This window comes from Octopus bimaculoides, chromosome 13 (assembly GCF_001194135.2).
Source record: "Octopus bimaculoides isolate UCB-OBI-ISO-001 chromosome 13, ASM119413v2, whole genome shotgun sequence".
NCBI lineage: Eukaryota > Metazoa > Mollusca > Cephalopoda > Octopoda > Octopodidae > Octopus > Octopus bimaculoides.
In genome coordinates this window covers 26,149,261-26,155,630 of record NC_068993.1, presented here as the reverse complement: position 1 = coordinate 26,155,630, position 6,370 = coordinate 26,149,261, and the positions used below count along the sequence as shown (strand labels likewise).

The 6,370-nt window shown below is 37.7% G+C and overlaps 1 protein-coding gene across 1 annotated transcript in view; it reads left to right on the top strand.

Annotated features, from left to right (window-relative positions):
- The first annotated feature begins 2,740 nt into the window (after positions 1-2,740).
- LOC106871923 (fibrillin-1) overlaps positions 2,741-6,370 on the top strand; it is a 694,404-nt gene continuing 690,774 nt past the window's right edge. The window contains exon 1 of the mRNA XM_052972376.1: positions 2,741-2,949. The gene's annotated coding sequence lies outside the window, so the exon portion shown is untranslated. The remainder of the gene's footprint in view (positions 2,950-6,370) is intronic.

The following is a 6,370-nucleotide window of genomic DNA, read 5'->3' as shown; positions in this document are numbered from 1 at the left end:
ATTTATATATATATATATATATGTATATATGTTTGTATATTTGTGTTTGTCCCCCACCATCGCTTGACAACTGATGTTGGTGTGTTTACATACCCGTAACCTAGCCGCTCTGCGAAAGAGATAGAATAAGTACTAGGCTTACAAAGAATAAGTCCTGGGGTCGATTAGTTTGACTAAAGGCGGTGTTTCAGCATGGCCACAGTCAAATGACCGAAACAAGCAGAAGAATAAAAGAATATGCACACAAACTAGTATAAAATTTCAGCAGCATTTGGAAACTGTTGGTTATGAGAGGAGCGATGGAAACATTTCAGGAACAAAACAAAATGGCACACATAAAAAGTCAGAAAATAAATATCAATCAGGAATATATAGTTTTTAACATTAGTTTGATGCCAAAGCAAAGAAACAGGAAATCTTCTGTGTGTCAGAGATTGGTCCTTCTTCAAAGTATGGCAGAGAACTTATATTGCATTTTATTATAGGTGTGGGTGAAATAGAATAGATGGATATCTCTACTATTAGTTAAGGGTGGTCTAATGAGCTCACAGTAGATCTTAAATGAACTCATCATGTAAACAGCCTGCTGTCCATCTCTGCCCTGTTTATTGTGGCTATCACTTCCATAATCACTATCAGAAACAGTGTTACTAATGGTACCAGAACTGGGGTGCATGTCTTTGCCTTTGTTACTTAAGATTCGACTATCTGCCAACCAATAGTAACAAGGATTTAGGACAACTGCTAATATAGTATTGGTTAAAATTAGATTGGTCAGAATGAATATGATGTAGGCATGTCTGTTGACAAAGTAGGAGCGCTAGCTATTGGTTTGAAAGGTGATGACATTGGTACATCCGTTAATACCAGTGTGTTGGGGTGGATAAACATTTTTTATTCTGTTAATTGGTCTGGAAGATAATGTCCCTTGTCTGTTAACACTTGCATGTTCTGGTTTTTAAAGAGTGTTCATTCGAGTGACTAAGTCTGAGTCATTTGTGTATTGCTGATGTAACAATATAAGGCATTTGTTGTGTTAGGTTGAGTGTTGAAGCTATTAAAATAAATCCATAACTTCATTTTAATATTACAATAAATCCATAATTATTACCAAATAATGTTTGATAATGCCAAATAGGGTTTGGCATGAGAGAATGTTTTTTCTTATGTTGAACTGAAATATGAAAATGCCAAATTGGCATAATTATGCCAAAGCTGGCAACAGTGAGAAGAGATTGCCATAAGTAACTGGTTGCTTCATATCTTCACCCAATCCTAATACCAGTCGCCATGACCAGTCGAAATACGATCGCATCAGCTTTCCTTACTGTAATGTCTTACCTATTGATTTATCTATCTGGAAAGTTAGACATGTGAGGTGAAGAACAACATCTGCATGGGAGAGAGAGAAAGGAGAGAGAGAGAGAGAGAGATAGAGAGAGAAAGTGTGTCAAAAGATGGAGAGAGGAGATACTTTATCTATGTGTGCGGAGACGATGTCAGTGGAAGAGTGAATGAATAAGAGGAAAACAGGTTTATTAGAGAGATAGATAGTGAGAGACTGAGAGAGAGAAAAGAGTATAAAAAGGGGTAAGAGGGAAGGTAAGGGAAGACGAACATAGAGAGAGAGAAACATTGAAGATAGAAGGAGTGATAATCAGTAGACACTGAGAATGATAGAGAAACGAAATAAGAGAGTATTCAAGAGCAGGGAGAGAGAGAGAGTGAGAGAGGGAAAGGGTCAAGGAAAGAGAAATAAAGTGAAAAAGAATGGAAAGACAGAGGATGAGTGAGAAAAGAACATTGGGAAAGAGAGAGAGAGGGTGAAAGAGAGAGAAAGAACAAAGAGTAGACGAAAAGAAGAAAGTTAAAAAGACATGAATAGACGAACAGTTGCATAGTCAAAAAATGAGAGAGGGAGAGACAGAGAAAGAGAGAGGGAGGAAGAGAGAGAGAGAAAGAGAGAGGGAGGAAGAGAGAGAGAGAAAGAGAGAGGGAGGAAGGGTGAGAAAGATTTCGGAAAGAAAGAGGAAAGGAGAGATGAAAGAGGAACAAATGAAAGGAAAGATGGAATCGAAAGAGGTTGATAGAAAGTAGGGGGAGAGCAGCACAAGCGCAGTGGAGGAAGAAAAATTGTCTGAAAGTATGTGAGATACTTTTTGACAATTTTCTCTATTACAGACAGATAAATAGATACCGAGAGAGAGAGAGAGAGAGAGAGAGAGAGAGAGAGTGAGAGAGAACAGAACAGTTAGATAGACAAATTGACTAGTGAAGAGCGAAAAGAGAGATTACCACAGACATAGAAAAACGAAAGTAGGAAAAGAGATCAATACACACACAAACACTGGATAGAGGGTAAAAATGAGTGACGAAAGGTAATGAATACGTTATACATAGAGACATGAAGAAACACAGTGAGAAAGAGAAAGAGAAAGCGAGACAGACAGGTGAATAGACAGACAGACAGAATGAGACATAAATAAAGGACATAGAGGAAGAGGGGGGGGCACGCCGGCAGACAGTTAGATAGAGAGAAATAGAGGGCGAGAGAGGAGAAACATTACGATAGACAGAATAAAACAAATCAGTGATAGATAGAAAAGGACATCTCTGTGAGACAGACAAGACAGAGTCAGGGAGACGAAGCGTAAGAGAGGGAGAGTGAAAATAGAGTAGACTCCAGACGGAAAGACAGAGTAAACGTATAGGAAGGGGGAGAAAAAGTAGGAGGAAGAGGAAAAGGAAGAGTGTGAGGGAAAGCAAAAGCAGCGAGTGAGAGAGAAAGAGGGGGAAAGAGTGAGTGAGTGAAGCCGGAGTTAAAGGGAGATAATAAGCTGCGACTTGATAATTTCCTCAATATCCGGGAACTTGAAATGGCGGCACTCTGTACTATACACTCGTACAACGACCCAGTTGATGTAACAAAAATAACATCAGGTCTTTCCTGTGAGTATTTACTACTTTCATATATACTTCTTTCTTTGGCGTCTACATTTTCGTTACATTACTGGTCTGCCTGTCGATCTAACAAAAGAAACTTTACACAGATCCGTACTATTCACTTCATTCAATACTTCGCATCTTTCTCTCTCTTCCTCTCTCTCTCTCTCTCAGTATATATCTATCTATCTATATATGCATACATACGTATTCATGCATCCCCCACATTCTTTCTCATTACATATGTATACATATATATATATCTATAAATGTGATGTTTGTGTTTCTGATTTGTGTCTCATTTATTCATTCATTTATTATATGAAGCTTTTTTCGCTCCATCAAAAATGAAAACTGTTGTGTAATTAAGTGATGTATGAAAACAAGTATATATATATATATATATATATATATGTTGATGTGTTGAATTGATACATCCACTATAGATGTGACACAATTGTGGTCAGAAATTTATCTGATGATGATGAAATTAAGTGTGGTACAAACGATTACTATGTCATGTATAACACATCATATACATACAGTTCTGCATCTGGTGTTTGATGTGTACAAAAGTACACTGCATACACATTTCATTGTGATGTGCACCGGTGTACACGAAACGACGGAGCAAAAACACTTCGTACATGATACATAGTTTCACTTCATCTGAGGTGGGTGGGTGATAGTAATGTGTGCAGGGTTACTATAGGTGTTCTGTTTTAATAAATATAGAGTTTAACTGCGTCTAAAGATGTGTTTGCAGGGGTACTTTACATGTCCAGTTCTAACAGATATACGCATGCAGTTAAGCTTTTGATTGGAAGGTGTGGAGTGTAGGAAACTCACTTATACAGTCCAGCATATGATAATGACGGGGTTTGTGTCTGCATGTACATGTACACACACACACACACACACACACACAAACACACACACACACACACACATACATATTGTTTAGCATCGGATGGAGCTGCGGTGTGTTCTGAAATATTTTGTCCACCTAAATAACACGTACAGTATTTAACGTTGGTGTTCTTTGTACACAAGTATATATATTTAACCGTAACATCACTTCACATACACCGACATATACCACTTATTGCATACATGTACTATCCTGACTAAATACCGAATATACATACATACAACATGCACACCATTCTGAACACACTGCATGACGTTTAGCCGGTCAGTGTCTTAATTACTGATGTTAAACATTAACCATGAAAATTGGATGGAATCTGAAGGTGTTTTCTTTCTCCTTTTTCAACCCACCTTACACCCTTTCCGTCTGTGTATCTATGTGATTATCTATGTATGGTTGAATCCGATCGTGTGTTTTCTTCATATCATGTCCTAATGTTTGTGTTTGTACATCTCTATAAACTGATTGTCTATACGTAATCTGTGTAATCTGTTTCTACTTGTTATTGTGTGTGTGTGTTAGTGACAGAGAAGTCTTGTGCATGTTTTGTATATCCCATTTAGTTTCTACGAATGTATGTATTTGCTCACCTGTTCCTATGTACATTCAGATGTGTTATGTCTCGAAAAGCATTTTAAAAGATTTGGATTGTTACTGCAACTAGACACGGAGGTGGCAATGTCTTAAGGATGGTACTAATAATTTTATCACCAGTAGTAGTAGTAGTAGTTTTTGTTAGGATAATTCGATAGTTCGATGTTGGGTTAAGAGGAATTAAGAAGGAAGGGTGATCTAAATATCTGAAAAGAACAGATACCCCACTCCCACACAAAGAGTGTCTAGAGTGAAAATTACCATAGTTTATACTTTGATGTATTATTGTTTTAAAATAAGTAGATTTTCATTATAATTTGTAGGTTTGTTTCCTTGAAAATATGAAATATATTTGCAATACAATGTTACTAAGTCATATGTACATCTGTATATTATGGTAAACCCACTCGTACACACACACAGTATATCTTCAAATCAGCTACCCACTCCCTTTATATATGCATAAATGTATGTGTGTACTCAAATAACTTGCGTATGACCTGCACAGTTAGCATAATACATACATAACACATGTGCGCTCACGCATATATGTATATATATATATATATATATATATATATATATATATATATATATATATATATATAAAGAGAGAGAGAGTGTACGTTTGGCTATGCAAGCATGTGTCTATTCATACACTTGCATAATGTGTTCATACTTATAGTGTGTGTGTGTGTGTGTGTATTGATCATTAAAGCAACAAAAACAATGTAAACTGGCTTGTGAAGTGAAAAAAAGTTGGGAAGGAGGTCTGTGAAGCTATATTGTGGTGCTGGTATATTGGCAGCAGCGGTGGTGGTGGTGGTGTTATCAACGACCTAGTGAGCAGTGATGCTGCTGCTGTTGGTATGGTCTGTGGTGTGGGTGTTGGTGCGATGTTACCACTGGTTTGATATCATTAGCAGACAGGTTCTGTTGCTTAGCTCAGCCTCGCCACAATAGCTCCATTGATTTTTCAGTGAAATTATTTCTTTTGTAAAATTCTAAGGTGCCTGCCTTCCTGTCTCTTAATATATGTACCTGCTAGCCTCTCTTGGACTAATTGTCTTAGCCACCATGCAGGCACCATCACTTTCTGTTACATCCATCTCTCATCATTCTGCAATTTCTATATCCATCCATCCATCTTCATCTAGCCAGCCATGTCTTTCTCTGTCTATCTCTCTTACCTCTTTCACTCTCTATCAATCTCTCTCAATCCATCCATCTTTCTTTCCACCCCTCTCTCTGTAGTCATCCCCCTCTCTCTCCATCCATCCATCCATCCATCCACTATTTGTCTATTTACCTATCTATCTCCTATCTACCCAGTCATCTCTTTAAAGCCATCCATTCATTTCTCTCCCTATTCATCCATTCATCTCTCTCTCTCTCACTCATCCATTCACTCATCTCCCTATCTATCCATTTATCTGTCTCTCTCTCTCTCTCTCTCTCTGTCCATTAATTCATTACTCTCTCTGTCTATCCATTATCTCTCTCTCTCTACTTCTATTCATTCATCTCTTCCTCGATGCGTGTATATTTCTAGCCATTCATCTTCCTCGCTCTTATACTACTATCATTCATCTCTCTTTTTCTCTGCATATCAATCCATTCATCTCTCACACCTTCCATCCATTTATCTGTCTCCATATTTCTAGTCATTCATCTCTCATCTAGCCATCCTTTTCTCTGTCCACTTATCCCCTCATGGGTCTCTTTTTATCTCTGTCCAACTGTCCATCCTTTCATCTCTCTATTCATCCATCCAACTCTTAATCCATCTCTCTATCTCTCCATCCATGATCCATTCATCCATCCATTTAGCCATTCATCCATCTCTCTGCAAACTCTAACTCTTCATCCATCCAACCAACCATATCCTACGCTTCTCATACC